General features: G+C 42.2%; 1 long non-coding RNA gene across 1 annotated transcript in view; it reads left to right on the top strand.

Annotated features, from left to right (window-relative positions):
* Positions 1 to 20678, top strand: part of LOC132536767 (uncharacterized) — a 66126-nt gene that overhangs the window by 44494 nt on the left and 954 nt on the right. Inside the window, exon 2 of the long non-coding RNA XR_009548287.1 lies at positions 408 to 545. This is a non-coding gene — a long non-coding RNA (uncharacterized LOC132536767). The remainder of the gene's footprint in view (positions 1 to 407; positions 546 to 20678) is intronic.

Genomic DNA, 20678 nt, shown 5'->3' with positions numbered 1-20678 from the left:
CACTCTCCTGCCTTCCACCCAGGTACTTTTTCTCCAGGAGCCCACAGGATGCCCTCCTGCCTTTCATTACCCCTGCTCAGATGTTATTTCCTCAAGAAAACTCCCCCTGACACTGCTGTGTGGCCATAACAAGCCACCGCTCACCCCTTATTTCTCATCAGCACCTCCTGTTCACTGGATGTCCCACCCACCCCTATCCCAGTAGAGATGCTGGTCTTGACCTATAGGGGCTGGAAGGCTCTGGAGGGAGAGGTCTACCAGGTCCTTGTGTGGGGCTGGGTGGTAGAGCATCCTACCTGAAGAGTCTCTAGTATATGGAGAGCTCTGTGGAACCCCAGACTCTAGACCTGAACTTGATCTGGAAGAAGTGGACAGAGTGACAGGATTTGCCTTTCCCCTACCTGCAGCCTCCCAGCTGGCTTCACCCTAGATGTGGGTCCTCCAGGCACTCGGCTTTCTGAACAAGAATACTGACGGCTGGAGAACAACGGGAATGGTGAGCGCGATACTAAGGGAAGAGGGCTTGCAGCAGGTGCCTAACCCAGGTGAGAGAGGGCAGTGCCTTCAGCAAAACAGGTGCAAAATCGCTTCTCAAATGCATCCTGACCATACTTCCACCCTGATGCCACCCCCCTGTACCCCTCCCTCCTCAATCTGGGTGTTAAGAAGTAAAGCAGATTAGAAATGTCACTCCCACGCTGGTTCAAAACTGTCCCACGGGGTCCAAATTTGTTCCATTCCAACAGGTCCAGTTCTTCCCCAAACACACACACCCAGATATTGGGTTTTGAGAAGCCCTCTACTTACATGATTTTCACTCCTTGGTTATGATCTCAGGTAACTCTTTTATGAGCAAAACAAGGAAATGACCAACAACAACCCAAAAGGGAGTTTGTTTTCCTGTGTGATTCCAAATGGAGTCTGGGTACAACAAATACTGTATCCCAGGTCACCCAGATTTCTGCCCCCAGCAGGGGAGATGACTCCTGAGGGGACTCACAGATGATGTAAGAAAAGTGAACACAGTGGCTTATGCAACAGAATTTCCTGCTTGAGGCTCTGAGGTCTCAGGTTCAATTCCTAGCACCACTATAAGTCAGAGCTGAGTATAATAATAATAACAATAACAACAACAATAATAATAATTGCCAGGTGACGGCACACCTGGTTAAGTGCACACATTACAATGTACAAGTACCCGGATTCAATTCCCTGGACCCCACCCGCAGGGGGAAAGCTTCACAAGTGGTGAGGCAGAGCTGCAGATGTCTCTGTTTCTTCTATATCTTACCCTTCCCCTTTCAATTGCTCTCTGTCTCTATCCAATAATAAAAATAAATAAAAATATAAATAATAATAGCAACAACTTCTTTTCTTTCTTATTGTTCAAATGTATATATATATATATGTGTGTGTGTGTATGTGTGTGTGTGTGTGTGTGGGTAGATATGTGAAGTATATATTTGTGTATGTTTAAAACCCAGATGCCAGCAAAGAGCCCTCCTTTGCAAGCCAATTTAAAAATATTCTGAAAATTTATTGTTGAAGTATCTTTGTTGCTAATGAAAAAATACATCAGGAGCCAGTATTGTATTATTAAGCCATTATTTTCTATCTGAGGTCTTGATATTACCATACATTTGAGGGAGTCTGCAAAAGCTGTATGCTCATTTGGTCCACACCACTGTTCATTTGTTTTGATGGTGCCCTTGGGGAGGAAGAAGAGTCCCACATCTGCAGTTTAGTCATTGTTGTCTTTAGCACAAAGCTGGAGGCTCACAACAAGCCATTCACCTGACTGAAGAGGGACCACACAGAGTGCAGAACCCAGGACCAGCTCTGAGAGACAGATAGATGTATCTCCGAGAAATGACTGCAGCCCCCTTTAGCCAGACTGTGTATGTGCCATATCTTAGGACTGCATGGGTGTAATACCTTCAGGCAGCCTTGAAGGAAAACTTCAAAGGCTTTGAGACATACTCTTTTAAGGTTGTACCAATTCTGTTAGAAGACAGCAATCTAAAGACGTTAGATTTCTGGCAGTCAGCAACCTTAAACTCAGTTTTCATTGCCAAGGTGGAAAGCAGTCACACCAATTGAAGCTTTGTGGGAAAATTCCCGAGATGGTTTCATTTCTTCTCTCTCTCCCTTCAGTGAAACACTAATCCTACAGTCCTGAATATGTTCTCTCTTAGATGTCATGATGAGTAACACACTTTTTGCTGTGCTTTTTACCCAGCAGAAAACAGTAACACCAAGTGAGCAGATGGTACAGAGATTAGCATTGAGGTTGGCACTAAGCTTGAGAGGTTTATACCTCAGCACCTTTAAGCTGGGAGACAAAACCCTTGTTAACCAATTCAAGGCAACAACCAGAAGAACAGTTTCTTGGTAATTGGTGAGCTCAGTAGCTATGGTGAGTTGTAAATAAGCCCAGCAATAAAACCTGGTTTTTGCTTATGGGTGTGTTCTCTACAGACTCATTTAATTGAGATAAATTGCCTTGCTGCTAAAAACAGTGTGAACTTATAGGAAATCAACTGAGAAAAACTGCTGAGTGTGTGTGTGTGTTGCCATGACCCTTTTCTTTACTGAAAAAATTCTTTTTTTTCTTTTTTTATTAATGATTTAATAATGATTAACAAGATTGTAAGATAACAGGAGTACAATCCCACACAGTTCCTACTACCAGGGTTCCATGTTCCATTCCCTCCATTGGAAGTTTTCCTATTCTTTATCCCTCTGGAAGTATGGGTCAAAATTCTTTATGGGGTGCAGAAGGTGAAAGGTCTGGCTTCTGTAATTGCTTCTCCACTGGACATGGGCATTGGCAGGTCAATCCATACCCCCCAGCCTGTTTCTATCTTTCCCTAGTCAGGTAGGGCTTTGAGGAGGTGAGGTCAGGGCACACTGGTGAAGTTGTCTGCCTGGGGAAGTCAAGATGGTGTCATGGTAGCATCTGCAACACGGTAACTGAATGGTGGTAAGATATATAGCAAATTGTTCAGGGAGTCGGGAGGTGGAGCAGTGTGTTAAGTGCACATGCAGCAAAGCACAAGGGCCTGCGTAAGGATCCCAGTTCGAGCCCCACCTCCCCACCTGCAGGGGAGTCACCTCACAAGTGGTGAAGCAGGTCTTGCAGGGTCTGTCTTTCTCTCCCCCCTCTGTCTTCCCCTCCTCTCTCCATTTCTCTCTGTCCTATCCAACAACAATGACATCATTAACCCCAACAATGTTAAACAACAAGGGCAACAAAAAGGAAAATAAATAAATAAATAAATAAAAACTATTCAATAAACAGGAACCCAAAGGTAGGAATAGAGCAAATGAAACTAGGGGTCTTCATCTGGAAAGAAGCTAGGAAGTCTATTTTGGGTATGTTTCATGTGGCCCTTGCCTTTAGTAATTTTTACCTGGGCCCAATAGCTAACTTGCAGGTGGATTAAAAGTATTGTCTGGGGGGAGTCAGGTGGTAGCGCAGGTTGTTAACAAGTAAGTCTATTTCATCTAGCCTCGGGATATTTTCAGTCCTGCATTTCCTTTGTATTATTTCTTAGACATTTTTCTCCCATTTTCTTGAATCTCTTTGGAACTTCTTAGGGTCCTTTTTCTGGGGAGCAGAAGGAAGAGTCTCTCATTTGATTCTACCTTTCTTTTTGTTATCTGTATTTCATCTCTCTTTATGTTTGAGCCCCCGAGAAATTTCCTCAACTTGACCCTTCAACCCACTGATTAGTTATATTTGTAACATTGTATTTGTAATTCTCCACAGATTTCTCTTGTTTCCCACTTCTTTCTTCTTCTTATCCTTATCCTCCTTCTTTTGTATATTCATTTAACAAAAGTCATTTCAAGACTGATTGTACCTTATCTCTAGAACCATTAATGATGGGGCTGGTGTTTTCCTCTTTGGCTGTCTGGGTTGAATGATTTCTCTCCTTTTTCCTGGTTGCTGGGTTTGGGTACTGGTGTCCTGTTAGAGGATTCCTTTAGACTAGGCCTGACTTTTTGTTCCCATTGAGGGAGGAGACACTACACAGCCCATTAGAAGCTGTGTGTGTGTGTGTGTGTGTGTGTGTGTGTGTGTGTGTGTGTGTGTGTGTGTGTGTGTGTGTGTAGAAATAGTGAGGGGGCCAGGTGGTGTTGCACCTGGTTGAGCGCACATGTTACAGTGTACAAGGATCCAGGCTCAAGCCTCCAGTCCCCACCTGCAAGGGGAAAGCTTCATAAGCAGTGAAGCAGTGCTGCAGGTGTCTCTCTGTCTCTCTCCCTCTTTGTTTCCCTCTTCCTCTCAATTTCTGCCTATCCCTATCCAAAAAATAAGTAAAGATTAAAAAAACAATCTGTGCTGGGGACAGACTTTTATGTCTGAGGCTCCAAGGTCTCATATTCAATCTCCAGCACCACCATAAACCAGAGCTAATCAGTGTTCTAGTCTCTCTCTCTCTCTCTCTCCCTCCCTCTGTATCTCTTGTTATAATAAATAAAAGATTTAAAAAATTGAGATGATGCATGAGAATGTTCTAGCTGGTGGAGTGGAGCCTGGTGTTTCCACTGAAGAGTCTTCATTGTCAGCTTTGAAGGCCTTTTCTCATGAACTGGTCCATTTCCTCATAAGTGAGTCATCCCTTCTCCTGTCTCAGGCAGATGGCCTCTTACCTGCCAATACGTGTGATCTAAGAGAGGGAAAGAGGCTGAGGTCTCATTGCTCTGAGTCAGAGTTTCACCTCTCTCTGCTCCAGGTTCAATGCCGAATCATCCCCACTGTTGGGCCAGGTTCCTAAATCCAGAGTCTTGATGCCTTTTTTCTGCGATTGTTTCTTCTTCTGATATCTTCATCCTTGGGTTTTTACCTTCAGGGTCATTTCATTTGGTTCAGGAAGGTTTGAAAATAAAGGTATATGTTCAAGTTCATTAGAAATTGAATTCTGGTTAATTAAAACTCCTACACATGCAAGACATTTAGTTCAAAGCACATTTATATCATGAACAATCAATAATTGCTCCATAATCTATTTCTCTCTCTCTCTCTCTCTTTCTCTATCTCTATCTCTGTCAATCAGAGCACTGCTCAGCTCTAGTTTATGGTGGTTCATGGGATGAAACCTGGGGCTTTGGAGCCTCAGGCATGAAAATCTTTTTGCATAACCATTATGCTATCTTTCCAATCTTGTTTCATAATATCTAATGAACCCAAGTGAAAGAGAATGAAGGAAATCATATACTGGGAAGATTTCCCAATAAATTCCACTTGATGAAATAAATATCCAAGTACTGTGAAAAGTTAGATACATACATTGTAATTCCTAGAGCAGTTTAAACCTGGGTAAATTTTTATATATAATTAAAATTAGCATATTCAAGAGTACAAATAGGAAAATGTCATTATGTAAGAAAGCTACAAAAACTAATATAGTAAAATGTCCAAAAGATAAATTGAAAGTTGATACTGAAAATAACCTACAGGAGAGTAGGTGAGAAAAGCAGAAAATAAATAATAAAATGATGACCCTAAATTCAAGCATTTTAATAAAAACAGTCTATGTAGATAGTATAAATACATTAATTAAAAGACAGAAGTTGGTTAAATGAGTTTTAGAAACTCAACTATATGCTGTCTATAAGAAGTCCACTTTAAGGGAGTCGGGCGGTAGCTCAGCAAGTTAAGCGCATGTGGCGCAAAGCACAAGGAAAGACGTAAGGATCCTTGTTCGAGCCCCTAGCTCCCCACCTGCAGGGGAGTCACTTCACAAGCAGTGAAGCAGGTCTGTAGGTGTCTATCTTTCTCTCCGCCTCTGTCTTCCCCTCCTCTCTCCATTTCTCTCTGTCCTATCCAACAACAACAACATCAACAACAGTAAAAACAACAAAGGCAACAAAAAGGAAACAAATAAATTTTTTTTAATTCTAAAAAAAAAAAGAAGTCCACTTTACCGATAGTAATATCTATATGTTAAATGTAGAAAAAATTATGTCAACAAAAATCTAGAGTGGCTATTTGTCTGATATTAATATCAGATAAAGTAAATTTCAGAATAAGGACAATTTCAGGGATAACAACGGATATTACATAATGGTGAGAGAGTGGATTTACCAAGGATATGTAATTAATCCTAAATACATATGCAACTAACAACAGAACTTTAAATATATGCCACAAAGACTGATATGGCTAAAAAAGAAATGGACAAGTTTATAATAACAGTTGGGACTTTCAACACCCCCTTTTTCAGTAACTGAAAGAATAGACAGAAAAATCATCATGGACACTGACAAGCAGCTGGATCTAATAGAAATCTATGGAATTTTTCTATCAAGTAGCAGTAGAAAACACATTCTTTTCAAATTCTCAGAAGAAAATCACTAAAATAGACCATGTCCTGGGTCATAAAACAAAACTTAGCAAAACTAAAATAATTTAATTATATTAAGTATTCCCTCTGACCATAAGAGCATTAAAATAGAAAGCAATAGAAAAATACCAGGAAATCTTTCAAGTGCCTAGAAATGGACACATTCCCTTTCTTTTCTTTCTTTCTTCCCTGACTACCCCACCCCCCTGCCCCGGGAATCAAATCCAGGGTCTCACATTTGCAAAAGATGTATTCTATCACTGAGTTACTTCCCCAGCTTAAAGATCACATTTGTAAATAATCTAGAAGTCAAAGTGAATACGTCAATAGAAATTAGGAAAGCTTTTTACACTAAATGGAAATGAAAACAAAGCATATGGATTTCTGGGCTATAGACAAGAAATGTTTAAAAGAGATTTTATAAGAGAGTCAGGCGATAGCACAGCAGGTTAAGTGCACATGGCGCGAAGCGTAAAGACTGGTGTAAGGATCAAGGTTCAAGTCCCCAGCTCCCTGCAGGGGAGTCGCTCCACAGGCAGTGAAGCAGGTCTGCAGGTGTCTATCTTTCTCTCTCCCTCTCTGTCTTCCCCTCCTCTATCCATTTCTCTCTGTCCTATCTAACAATGACATCAATAACAACAACAATAATAACTACAACAACAATAAAAGACAAGGACAACAAAAGGTAAAATAAATAAAATATATATATAATATAAAAGAGATTTTATAGGCTAACTGCTAATCTTAGAAAAAATGAAAGATCTCAAATAAAAGCTAAGGCCTCCCCTATAGAAACTAAAAACAAAATAAATCCAAAATAGGCAGCAATGAAGAAATAAAAAACTTAAAGCATAAATAAATAAAACCAAAAGTGGAAATAGAGAAAAACCAAATACAACCAAAAGTCACATCTTTTAAAAGATCAACAAACTGATAAGCTTCCAACTAGAAAAGCAAGAAAAGAAAGAGAACATAAATCATGAATATCAGAAATGAAAGAGTGGACATAATTTAAGAAATTCTCTCTCAGACATCAAAGGAAATATGAGTAATTCTACACACATGTAGGTTTGGCAATTTAGGTGAAAGATATCAATTCCTTATAGGTTTTTGTTATAATTTTTATATTTAATTATCTTCTCTTTTGTTGCCCTTTTTTATTGTTGTTGTAGTTATTACTGTTATTGATGTTGTCATTGTTGGATAGGACAGAGAGAAATGGAGAGAGGAGGGGAAGACAGAGAGGGGGAGAGACAGACACCTGAAGATCTGCTTCTCTGTAAAGTCACCTCTCTGCAGGTGTGGAGCTGGGGCTAGAACTGGGATCCCTTCACCTGTCCTTGCGCTTTGTTGCATGTGCGCTTAACCCGCTGTGCTACCACCTGACCCCCTTTGGGGAAGTTTTTGTCTGTGTCTTGATCCATGTCTCCTGACTTCAGTCGGACCTTCTCAGACTCCTTTCTCATTTTTTGCTTCCCAATGTCACTTAGTACTCCCCTTCCCAAAAACAACCAATAAACCACTTCTTCCTATTTTTAGACTTCCCAGTACTAAAGCAGAGAAATTTCACTTCTATTAGTCTCTGACCCTCACTGCCCAACCCAAATATCCATCCATGAAGTCTCTCCAGTAGCAACTGCAGCCAGTTTGGGTTTTATTTTTGCTCTTTGTTATATTTCTGCTTATCCTTTCCTTCCTGCCACCATTGTCCTGCTGGGATTCAGAATTAAGTGCCAATGGTTTCCTATTCATTCACTCACTCAAGAGCAGACCTTTTTGTTTTTTTCTTAACATTTCATTCATTCATTCATTCATTCATTCATTCATTGGGTAGAGACAGAGAGAAATTGAGAGGGAGAAAAGAGGTAGAAAGGGAAAGAGAAAGAAAGACACCTGCAACACTGCTTCACTCTTGTGGAGCTTTCCCCCTGCAAGTGGGAACCAGTGACTTGAACCTGGGTCCTTGCACACCATAGCATGTGCACTCTAATCCATTAGCCACCATCCGGCCCTGAACAGATCTTTTTGTTACTCTCCCCCCACACCCCACCCTTGCTCCCTCCCTTAATGGATTAAAATGAAAACACATAATTCATTTCTGAAAACAAAGTTATAATAATTTCCATGTGTCTCAAGACAAGGTATAGAGAAGTATTTGGTGAAGTATTTTTTGGCTTCATGCAAAGGAAAATACATGGTTACTTTTGCATTCCTACAGTCTGTTTTTTTTATTATTATTTTCCCTTTCGTTGCCCTTGTTGTCTTTTTATTGTTGTTATAGTTATTTGCCAGGAACCATTTCTCTGCTTGATAGATGATAAGCTTTGAAACAGTGGAAGCCCTCGAGACAGGTTTTATTTCCCCTCTGGGCAGGCCATTTCCCCTCAGGTAAACCATTTATCAGTAATCAAGTGAGACAACACACAGTTGTGGTAATAAACATGGTTTCGGCCATTGTTTGTCGCAAGGAACATTCCACTTTGAAGTTTGCTCCCCTTTCTCCTCCTCCAGCATCTCCCCCCCCCTTCCCAAAGCCTTATAATGCCTGTGAACACAATAAAATTTTGCAGCTTGATCAGAAACTTGTCTTGCTGTCGTTCTTTCATGTCTCTTGTTCCTGTCATTCCAGGTCTTTAGGTTCCTATCCCCTGTTCACCGCCCCACTGGTCGGGGCATCTGGCGCCCGGATGTGGGGCAAAGAAGCCTTCTGGACCTAGGAACTCCGCTGATCGAGAGGATAGGCCTATCCGAATTCACTGAGTCACCGCGGCCGAGGGGATAACGCAAAGACTTGCATAGATCTCCACGGAACTACCCGACCGTGAGTGGCATCTGGAGGAGTGTCACAGTGGCTGGGGTAAGCAAATCCATGGGACATGAATTTAGCAAACAAGATTTATTCATTAAAGGACTCAAGGAGTCACTCAAGACATGAGGAACTAGGGTTAAAAAGAAAGAATTAAAGAAGTTTTTAGACTATATTGGAAATATTTGCCCCTGGTTCCCCCAGGAAGGCACTATAGATGAGAAATGTTGGAGGAGAATTGGTGACTGTATTAATGATCACTATCAGTCTTTTGGTCCTGAACGTGTACCTGTTTCTGCCTTTTGTTACTGGAATTTAATTAATGATATCTTAAAATTTATAATAACCACCCTGATATTAAAAACCTTATTACAGAGGGTGAAAAGGTCCTCCGGCAACTTTCACGTCTGCCGTCCAGGACAAAGACCCCATCCCCATGCCCTTCTGTGATTATTGATCTTGATCCCCCAGTACCCAGTCAAAATAAAAGCCTCCCAGCACCCGATGAAAGTAAAAGCCCTGTCCCCCTCCCTATAGGTCCCACCTCACTTACTAAAGTTCCCTCCATTGACCCTCCTATTGCTAATTCACATGAGAATGAAACCCAGCATTCTTTCCCCCGCCTCTATCCAGTTTTACAAAAACCCCCCTCTCCTGAAGCACTTCCCGTGGAGGATGAGGCTTTGCTAGAAAAAGAGGCTGCCAAATACCACAATCCTGATTGGTGTCCTCCTCCCTTTAATCCCCCTCCCTACATTCATGCCCCCGCTCTCCAGCCTGACCCTCTCCTTGACAATCCCTCCGTCAGGCGGGCACGCTCAGGAGCCCTTACAGAAATTTCCACCCTCCGCAAGTTCGTTGCTGACCAGAAAGAGCAGCTTCAATTAATGAAAGAAATAGCTGCAGTTACAGAAGAACTTACATTTTTAGCCTCACCAAAAAAACCTAAGCCCAATCCCTAAAACTAAAACTAAACCATCCAAATCAAAACCGGTTTTGGCTTTCCCTGTTACTCGGAGCCAGGCTCAAACTGACCCTGCACATGAAGCTTTCTATGAAATAGAAAACCCTGAAGACCCCCCGCAACTAGCACAAAAACCAGCTTCTCTTATAAAATTAATTTTTAAAAATGAGAGCATTTACAATTAGTTAAAGAACTGTGGGCTCTTGATTTGGCATTATCTTAAAACTAGTCAGCCAAAAAAGATCCAGCTTTTTCCCTCTGGCTTCCTCCAGAGCTCTCAGAAAGTGTTAAACCAGTTCTGAGTGAGATCTTATCTGGCTAGCAAGCTATTTAGAGAAAGAATGAAATCAATCAAACAAGACGTTCTCTTTAACTTAAAAGCTATTAATCAGAGAACCAGTACACACTTTTGATAGAAATTTAATGATTTGTTTCTTTAAAACTGTAAACTGTACCTTAGCCTAGAAAAAGAACTTTCAAAGATTTTTCTCTGTGCTTCTCAGTGTGTGGTGGTAAACTAAGCCCACCTGTTCTGTCCGTGCAGCCAATAACGGCACAGAGCTCCTGCTCCACAGATTGGCAAAGACTTCAGTCAATCATTCTTAGCCACAAACGCCCCTCCTGGGAGGCTGTGAGTTAAAAATCCAAAAGCCGCTTTTCAAAGGGAAAATTTTTCTTTTCACCAAAAATGTCTGTTTTAAGTGTGTCTGCTAACTTTGTTTTCATTAATGTGTGTTAACCCCTAAGTAACTAAAGGTTGTTTTAAGTTTTAAATAAGATTTGGTTAAGCTAAATGTGGTTTTAAAGATCCCGACTCATAGAGTTGGCACACCTTTACCAAAGTAAAATATAGGACAGTTTTGTCCTTCTGATAGCTAATATCAGCATCAATTCATTAGTTAAAAGATTTTCTGAGATATCTAGGCATGGTAAAATGCCTCTACAGTCTCTCACTCTTGTGAGAATTGTAAATATTACCAGCACCCCAATACCAACTGCCATTGTTTGTTAATTTGTTAATTCCATGTTTGAACTGGCTTTCTAATAACCCAGTCAGTGTAGAGCAGTGGCCTTGCCAGGAAAAAAAAGGGTTAAACATGATATTCCTGGCCTGATAAAAAATTTTTATTCAACAGATGTGATTCAACAAAATTATTTAGTGTAAAATGGTCATCTAAAAGAAATGTTAACAGTAAAAATTTATTTTAAACATTTCAGCTATAAGGTTTATTTTAGCTTTTTAAGTTACCTATCCAAATCAAAGTGAAAGATCAATTAAGTTGTGTACCCACTCTTGTTCATAGCTGCCCTAAGGGTGTGATAGCTTTGTGATAAACAAAGATCCTAACAAACAAAGTTTAACATTTTACTTAAAATTGTTTAAGACTGGCTTGGGTTAGTAAAAGATAACACAATGGTTATGTTAATTATTTACATGCCAGAGGCTTTTGCTCTGGTTTTCCTCTTTCTGCTTTTAAATATCTTTCTGCTTTTAAAAATTATCTGGTTTGTTTTAAGACACTGCCAGAGGTTTATTCTTGATAAATTAAGTTAATACATTGTGCTTCTGGTCTGATAGATCTGTTTTGGCAAATCCTGATTTAACAAAATTAATATTTTGAACATTTAAGCTATGAGGTTTTATTTTAGCCTTTTAAGTTGCCATATTAGAGTTCTAAAGAGCAAAATCTATTAAGAGTTTTATATCTATGCTTACTCATGATAGCCTTGTGATGAATAAAGATCTTAGTAAACTAGAGGTATAATAGTGTGCTTAAACTGTCTAATCAGTTTAAAATAATGCTAAAAAATGGTAAACATTTTATCATGTCAACACATTAGGTATTGACTTTCTATAACATATTGGTATATTCTAATAAAGAGCCTTCTAAAATCATATGAAAGAACTCAAGCCAATTCTAACCATTAGATCATCAATTAAGTTGGTACAAGTTCTCTCCCTAAGTAAATAATTATAGGTACATCTGCACATGAAGAACTGACTGCTCATATGGTAAGATTTAAAACTAAACATTTTTCATTTTTTATTTATGGGTGCATGATGACTCCTAAAGTCACTCATATCCTAAAACTGTTTCTCATTTTTTTTACAAGCCTCTTAAAATTGTAACGCTTGACCTGACATAGTGAGAGCACTTTACTGGCTCCTGCATTGTTTAATTAAGATCTTGCTATTCAGACTTTTAAGATTAATCTCCATTGATAAAAGCCAATGTTCTCTGGCAGATTGATGTAATTCACCTGTCCATGTTTAGTAAACAAAAACATTTTTTTTCTCAGTTGGTATTTTTTCCAAATTTATGTGGGCTACAGCTCAAAAAAGAAAAACTAAAACCCTTAAGCTTAATTAATAAAAAAAGGAGAATGCACCCCCCAGTATTCAGTTGGCTAAAGTGTCAATGAAGTAACTATACTAAGCCTTTTTTATATTTACAAAAATTCAAATTGTCCATTTATTGTATCTCATTGACAAAGCCACCCACATTTCCAGTCACAGAGACATATTCTTTTTCTCTTTTTCAACACTGGATGTCCATGTTTGTTTTCCTTTTATTATGGTGGATGACATTATTGCTCTTACAAAATCCACAGAGTCCCTGTTGGCAAGTCCTTACCACAAAGGACGCCATGGCAGTATATACTCCAGCTAACCTCACCAGCCTATCCAAGTCTTCTCTTTCTGCTGACTTACCACTGCTGACTTCATCTTTGCATGCTTATTGACTGCTCACTTTTCTCAAAATATTCCTCATGTTCAAGGAACCTCATCTAATGTGTATGCACCTCCTCTGTGTTTTGGTACAACACCATCCTATATTTTCATGTCAATTCTTCTCTACCTGGTCCTTGCCTCCCAGTTTTGCTTGTTCCACAGCTGACTCTCTATGAAGAAGAAAAATTTCACCACCAGAGGACCAGACATGCTGTGTTTCTTCCCCTGGACATAACATCCACTGACTGCTTCCCTTAGACTTGCTGGTGGCACGCTAGGACACTCTATATATTCCTCCCATGAATTTTCTGACAAATTATAACAGGTTATAGACTCCACCACAAATAGTCTTGAGTCACTACAGAGCCCCTTATGGGCCCTTGATTAGTCTTTTGTTAATGATTACCTTAGGACCCTTTATTTTTAAGATTCAGATTACTGATTTTATAAAATGGCAGATTGACTCCTTGGCATCAAAACCTTTGCAAATACATTATCACAGACTTGATTTGGCTGACAGAGGCCTGGCTGAACCTGAGGGTGACAGACCTCCTTTGCGGATGGCATAAAACTCAGAACTATGGATTGAGGCATCCAACTTTGGCAGGGCAAGGACACCAGTAAGGGGTGTAAGGCAAAGCACTGCAGGGGGAGGACCCTATCATCCGCCTCTGAGTCCCCCATGAAGCAAACCTGATTTGCATGGAGGTTGGTGTCAACAACAAAAATTGTTTCCCTGGAAACTGTGGCTCTGCCTCCCCTCCCCAAAAAGACACCGAGAGCCTTATAAGATGCGGGAAGATTGTTTTTACATTCACCCCGCGGGAGGAATCGGGTCAATACTTCTCCCCTCTGGTTAACGCCCACCAAACCTGCTGTTAAGGTCTCTGCTCCTCACCCCCATTTCCTGCCTCAAGTTAAATCATAACAAAGGGATGAGATGCCAGGAACCATTTCTCTGCTTGATAGATGATAAGCTTTGAAACAATGGAAGCCCTCGAGACAGGTTTTATTTCCCCTCTGGGCAGGCCATTTCCCCTCAGGTAAACTATTTATCAGTAATCAAGTGAGACAACACACAGTTGTGGTAATAAACATGGTTTCGGCCATTGTTTGTCGCAAGGAACATTCCACTTTGAAGTTTGCTCCCCCTTCTCCTCCTCCAGCATCTCCCCCCCCCTTCCCAAAGCCTTATAATGCCTGTGAACACAATAAAATTTTGCAGCTTGATCAGAAACTTGTCTTGCTGTCGTTCTTTCATGTCTCTTGTCCCTGTCATTCCAAGTCTTCAGGTTCCTAGGCCCTGTTCACTGCCCCGCTGGTCGGGGCAGTTATTATTGTTGTTGTTATTGATGTCATCATTGTTGGATAGGACAGAGAGAAATGGAGAGAGGAGGGGAAGACAGAGAGGGGGAGAGAAAGACAGACACCTGCAAGACCTGCTTCACCACTTGTGAAGTGACTCCCCTGCTGGTGGGGAGCCGGGGGGCTGGAACCAGGATCCTTCCGTCAGTCCTTGCACTTTGCACCACGTGCACTTAATCCGCTGCACTACCGCCCGACTCCCTGTTTTGTTTGTTTTTAACCAAAGCACTACTCAGCTCTGGTTTATGGTCATGCTGGGGATTGAACCTGGGACTTTGGAGCTTTAGGCATGAGAGTTTTTTTTTGCATAACCTTTATGCTATCTACCACCATCCACATTCCTACCTATAGTTTTTTTTTAATTATTATTATTAGATAGAAACAGAGAAATTTAGAAGGGAGGGAGAGATTGAGAGGGAGAGAGACACCTGCAGCCCTACTTCACCACTGTGAAGGTGCTCCCCTACAGGTGGGGACCAGGGGCTTGAACCTGGGTCCTTGTGCACTGTAATGTGTGCACTTAGCCAGGTATGCCACTGCCTGGCCCCGTATAGTCTTAGCATATCCTACAGGACCCACCATTTCATTTCAGACCAGACTTACACCTTTTCTTCTCTGTATTCTCTGGGGAGTCAAAGTTAGAGCTCCTCAAAGCTGTGGCCACCCACCACTTTACCCTGGGTGGGAGCCAGGAGGGGCAGAGATAATATCAGGCTTGGTTCCAAAGCAGGGAGACCCAAAGCCTTTGTAGAAATGTCTATGCTGAAGATACTCATTTTCCATCCACCAAAAATAGATAGCTCACTAATGCATATGCTCTGCTCAAACACTTTTGCCTGCCTCACTTCCAAGTTTCAGAGAAGACTGTGTTTCTTGCCCTCCCTTCCCGGGAAGTTCCGGCTGAAGCAGTTTAAACGGTATAAATGGCTTTATTTAAGAGTAAAGAGGGTGTTACTTACAGAGATGCTAATTATAGCTGTTTGCACCAAGCTTTCAGAAACTCCACCAGGGGGCTCATCCCTCAGGCTCAGCTGCCATCAACCCTGAGATTAAGTTGTCTACACTGGCCTCAGACACTCCCTCACATAATTCTCCACCCCGCCACCCCCCACCCACACCTCCCCTAGTGATAATGGGAGGGTGGCTACGGAGGTAACCAGAAACTCTGAATTGTTGGTTTGTTTCCAAACACATTACCTATAGAAATAAATAAATACAAGGAGTGGTAGTGGAGGTGCTCAGAGGGTAGAGAGCAGGACTTGCACACATGAGGCCCTGGGTTCAACTCCTGGCACTGCGTATGCCAAAGCAGAACTGTGCTCTAGTCTCGCTCCTTAAATACATAAATAAATGTATTTTTAAAGGCATGTGAACACACACAAGGGGGTGGCAGATGAAGTTCTCTTAATCATTGCCAAAGAAGAGATGGCAGGGGAGGGTCAGGCAGTAGAGCAGCGGGTTAAGCGCCCATGGTGCGAAGCACAAAGACCAGTGCAAGAATCCTGGTTCAAGCCCCTGGCTCCCCATCTGCAGGGGGTTGCTTCACAAGCAGGTCTGCAGGTGTCTATCTTTCTCTCCCCCTCTCTGCCTTCCTGTCCCCTTTTGATTTCTCTCTCCTGTCCAACAACAACAGCAGCAGCAATGATAACAATAACAACAACAACGATAAACAACAAGGACAACAAAAAGGGAAAAAATAGCCTCCAGGAGCAGTGGATTTGTGGTGCAGGCACTGAGCCCCAGCGATAACCCTGGAAGCAAAAAACAAAACAAAACAAAAAAATGAAAATGAAGAGATGGCAGGGTTTCAAAAATAAAAGTGCGGTGGTCCGGGAGGTGGCTCAGTGGATAAAGCATTGGATTTTCAAGCATGAGGTCCCGAGTTCAGTCCCTGGCAGCACATGTACCATAGTGATGTCTGGTTCTTTCTCTCCCTCCTCTTATCTTCCTCATGAATAAATAAATAACATCTTTTTTAAAAAAATGAAACTGGGTAGCAGAGGAAATAACTCAATTGGTAAAGCATGAGATCTGTCTGCCTGAGGTTCCTATTCCTAGTTCAATGCCTGGTGCCAGGCATACCAGAGTGGCACTCTGGTGTCTCTCCCTGCCCCCACCTCCTGCTTTTATATATAATAGATCAAATATTTTTAAAGAAATCAAAGTGAATTCCATTCAAATGAAATTAGCATGCATTTTCATTCATCATGACTGTCAATCTCCAGTCTCAATGTCCTTCCCTCTAATTCTGGAAACCTTGGATCATTAAGCTGTCCATGTCATGAATCACATGGGGTTGGCCAGGGCCAGTGGGCAACCAGGAATTTCTTGAGGGAAACACTGCAGGAGGCAAGAAGAGGTGTGGATTCGTCAGCTGGCACTTTCCCGTCCAATGCTCACAACAGTGTTGACCAAAAGGCAGGCAGCCTGGTGCTATGTGATCAAAAGAGCCTTTCTGGGGCCCAGCAGTGGTGCACCAGGTTAAGCTCACACATTACCACGTGCAAGGACCAGGGTTCAAGCTCCTAATCCCCTCCTGCAGGGAGGAAGAAGCTTCACCAGTGGTCAAGCAAGTGTTGTCGGTATCTCACTGTCTCTATCTCTCTCTCACTCCCCTATCAATTTCTGTCTCTTCTATGAAATAAAGAAGAAAGGGGGGGGGGGAATCCACCACAAGTGATAGATTAGCATGTAGCACTGAGACCCAGTAATACCCTGGAGGCAATAATAAATAAATAAACAGGGAGTCGGGCGGTGGCACAGGGGGTTAAGCACACATGGTGTGAAGCGCAAGAGCCTGCACAAGGATCCCAGTTCGAGCCCCCGGCTCCCCACCTGCAGGGGAGTCACTTCACAAGCGGTGAAGCAGGTCTGCAGGTGTCTATCTTTCTCTTCCCCTGTCTTCCCCTCCTCTCTCCACTTCTCTCTGTCCTATCCAACTACAGCAACAACAACAACAATGATAAACAACAAGGGCAACAAAAGAGGGAAATAATAAAAAAATTAAAAATAAATAAAAATAAAAGGGAGTCGGGCATAAAAATAAATAAAAATAAAAGGGAGTCGGGCAGTAGCGCAGTGGGTTAAGCGCACATGGCGCGAAGCGCAAAGACTGACATAAGGATCCCGGTTCGAGCCCCGGCTCCCCACCTGCAGGGGCATCGCTTCACAGGCAGTGAAACAGGTCTGCAGGTGTCTGTCTTTCTCTCTCCCTCTCTGTCTTCCCTTCCTCTCTCCATTTCTCTCTGTCCTATCTAACAAGGATGACATCAATTACAGCAGCATTAATAAACAAGGGCAACAAAAGGGAAAATAAATAAATATTAAAAAATAAAACAAATGCCTTTCCCTGAAGGTGAAATGCCCTGACTTCTGGAAGGACCAGTCAGCAATGTACAACCCAGTCAAAGTGAGGAGGAGCTGCAGGTTCAAATCCTGGGGTGAGGGGATGGTGCAGGCTGCCCAGGGATTCAGCTGGCCCCTCTGTGGTAGGTCCTTCCTGCCCTTCAGCTCAAGGTCACCTTCTCCAGTGGTCTCCTGTACTTCTCCAGCTAAACTGAGTGCTCAACTGTCTGGACCACGGTCCCTCTACATCAACTAGAGTTTTCAAATTTTTTTACTTGTTTTTAATTATGATAGAGACAAAGGGAAATAAGAAGAGAGGAGAAGAGAGATGGAGAGACAGAGCACTCCACTACAGCTCCACTCCACCACTTGTGAAGCTTCCTCCCCAGCAGGTGGGGACTAGGGGCTTGAACCCAGGTCCTCAAATTTGGTCATTTGTATTGTTCTGAATCTTTAGTCTCCCCACTGCAGGCCACTGCAGTTCCCCTAAGGTTGCAGACATGGGTCAACCATCACCTCTACAACTATCTGTCTACACTTGCACATAATCACCCCCTTTTTCTTCCAGGTACAATCCTCTCTTCTCCAAGCCACTCATAATCCTATCGTTTTTTATATGTTTTATTTATTATTGTATAGAGACAGAGAGAAATTGAGAGGGGAAGAGAGAGAAACAGACACCTGCAACCCTGCTTCAGCACTCCTGAAGTTTTCCCCCTGCAGGTAGGGACCAGTGGCTTAAACCTGGATCCTTGAGCACTGTAATGTGTACACTTAACCAAGTGCGCCACCACCTGGCCCCGAGTTGGAACTTTCTAAGGATGGCAGAGTCAGTTTAATCACTACGTTTCAGAGAGTGTCTGCTAATTTACTCTCCTGAAATCTCTCTCCAATATGTCTTGTCTTCTCATGGCACCACGCCACCTGTTCCTCCACCCAACCCCACCTGTCTCATTGGTCTGGAGCAGGAGCCCCCCAGCCCTCCCAGGCTTTGTGCCTGGGCCCCTCCCTGCAGTTGCCAGCGTGCTCTTTCTGAGAAGCCAAGGGCAAGTATTCAGTGCCTGTTCCCTGGGGCTGGGCAGTGGGACACCCGGTAGAGCCCACACAGTATCAGTGCCTGCTTCTTGGGGAAACAGAGGAGGAGAGAATGATGCTCTGTAGCCACCAGAGCAGACCTGACCAGAGCACTCCCCTGTTCCTTCTTAGGCGAGGAGGTTGCAGCAGGCATTGTTAACCTAAAGGAAGGGAAGGGGGGTGTTGGAGAAGTCTGTGGGTCTGTTGCAAATCAGTTATATTCACCAAGTTGCTGTCTCCTCATTTGAAAAAAAGAAAAAAAACAAAGCGCCACGCAGATGAGCTCTGAAAGTATCTTCCCGCTCTCAAATTCCGGTCCACTTACAACAGCTGTTTCCCAGCCTCTGTCAATTATAACCCGAGTCTTAGCGCCATCTAGTGACGAACAGGCACAGTGACAAATAGGCAGGAGGAGGAAATGTAAGAAAGGTGGATGGGAGACAGAGATTTCAAGATGCCTTGTATTTTGATGCAGCAAGCAAATTAGGTCAATTGTAAAATTAAATCAAGAGGTTTAACTTTGAGTCCTTCATTCTGATGATGAAATAACTCATTAACCTGCACAAAGCAGTCAATTAGGATGCCTGAAACAGGACTAAGACAACAAAACAATCTGTGTGTGTGCCAGTCTTCTTTTTCTTATATTAGTTTATGACTTGTCATCCTGTTTAATCTTTTCTTGGAAGTTAATGTACTTTTGAAGAACCCATGACACAGAAATCTAGTCACCCATAAACCACACTGAAGTATTTAGTTAAGAGGAGATTGTCCACCAGGGAGTGACAAGAAATATTTTATTTTATTTTATTTTACTTTATTTTATTTTACTTTATTTTATTTTTTCCTCCAGGATTATGGCTGGGGATCAGTGTTTGCACTACAAATCCACTACTACTGGTGGCCTTTTCTCATTTTTATTGGGTAGGATAGAGAGAAATAGAGGGAGGGGGGGAGATAGAGAGGGAGACAGAGAGACACCTTCAGACCTGCTTCACCACTTAAGAAGTGTCCCCCCTGCAAGTGAGGACCAGAGGCTTGAATCCAGGTGCTTGTGCATGGGAGTACGTGTGCTCAATTTGAAGTGCCACTGCCTGGCCCTTTTAAATGATTTTCTAAAAAGAGGAATCAATCAACCAACTGGAAATATATATATTTGCCTCCAGGGTTATTGTTGGGGTTCGGTGCCTGTACTACAAATCTACTGCTCCTAGAGGCCATTTTTTCCCATTTTGATGTTGTTGTTATTGTTTTTATTGTTTTTGGATAGGACAGAGAGAAATCAAGATAGGAGGGGAAGACAGAGAGGGGGAGAGAAAGATAGACACCTGCAGACCTGCTTCACTGCTTGTGATGCGACCCCACTACAGGTGGGGAGCTAGGGACTCGAAGCGGCATCTTTATGCCAGTCCTTGCTGAAAAAATAATTTTAATTGAACATTCACACTCACAAAAATGATTCTTTGCTACAATCTGTTCACAGGGCCATCCTCCTGAGGGTACCTTTCAGGCCAAGCAAATACTTTAAAGGGCAGATGCTTTCTAGATACTCGAATAAATAGAGAACTTTAGGTGCAGAGACAAAACAGCCATTTAACCCATCCCTAAAGGGGGATCTGACTGCAGTACATAATTACCATCACAAATGGCAGCTGCCTCCACCTCAGAGCATGTTGCACTGACCATCTTGACCTGCACATCCTACTTTAGTGGGGTCTTGATGACTGTTGACTAATACAGCACCCATGTAGCAGTGACTACTGCCTAATCCCAGAAGCACATTCATTATGATGTTGTGGCCCAGGAAATGATGCAACAGTCTCCAGACCAAAAGAATGCCTGTTAAAATGGCAAGACTGTGTGCACATAGACAAAGACAAAGGGACAAGTGAGAAAGATGTCCGTCATGGTCAGATTCTTCCTTTCTTGGGAAACGCATAATCTGATCTGATACAAAAAAAAAAAAAAAAACAGAAACTCCATAAATGAACCAGCTGGGGCCAGGTCAGGGCACACACTCAGTGGAGCATATGTGTTACC

This window comes from Erinaceus europaeus, chromosome 2 (assembly GCF_950295315.1).
Source record: "Erinaceus europaeus chromosome 2, mEriEur2.1, whole genome shotgun sequence".
NCBI lineage: Eukaryota > Metazoa > Chordata > Mammalia > Eulipotyphla > Erinaceidae > Erinaceus > Erinaceus europaeus.
Note: the sequence above shows the minus strand (reverse complement) of the source record. Positions and strands in the feature narration are given on the sequence as shown.